A 481-nucleotide genomic window follows, 5' to 3' on the forward strand; every position below is an offset into this window, starting at 1 on the left:
GCCGCCCTCCGGGATGCGGCCAAGGCCGTGGTTTTCCAGAAGGCCCTGCGGCGCCCAACCGCTTGCAGACCTCGGCTTTGCCCCTGGCGCTGGGGCTGTCCACTCCCCGGAAACCGAGAGGGCCCCAGAAAAATAAAAATAACAAATAAATTCATGAGTGTCTGTTGCCAGATCCCCTAGAGGTGCGCCCGCCCCAGCCCTCCCTGCGCCCCAGAAGCAGGGCGCTTGGATGGGAGCGAGAAGGCAGTCTGGGCCCGGCCTCTGTTCCTGGGCAGTTAGACAGGGACACGAGTGGCCGCCCGCGCCCTTAGGGCTCCCCAGAAAAGCGGGCCGTGTGCCAGGACAGGCCCTGCACCCCCCCTCCCGAGGAGCAGGAACTTCTGGGGACCCTCTGCTCGGCTAGGCCAGGACGCAGCGCGACAGTGCATTCCCGGGGCGCAGTCTGGGCGCCAGTGATCCCAGGTGGAGGCCCCGAGACCCT

This window comes from Fukomys damarensis, unplaced genomic scaffold (genome assembly GCF_012274545.1).
Source record: "Fukomys damarensis isolate Sample0158 unplaced genomic scaffold, DMR_v1.0_HiC HiC_scaffold_35, whole genome shotgun sequence".
In the NCBI taxonomy this organism is placed as follows: Eukaryota; Metazoa; Chordata; class Mammalia; order Rodentia; family Bathyergidae; genus Fukomys; species Fukomys damarensis.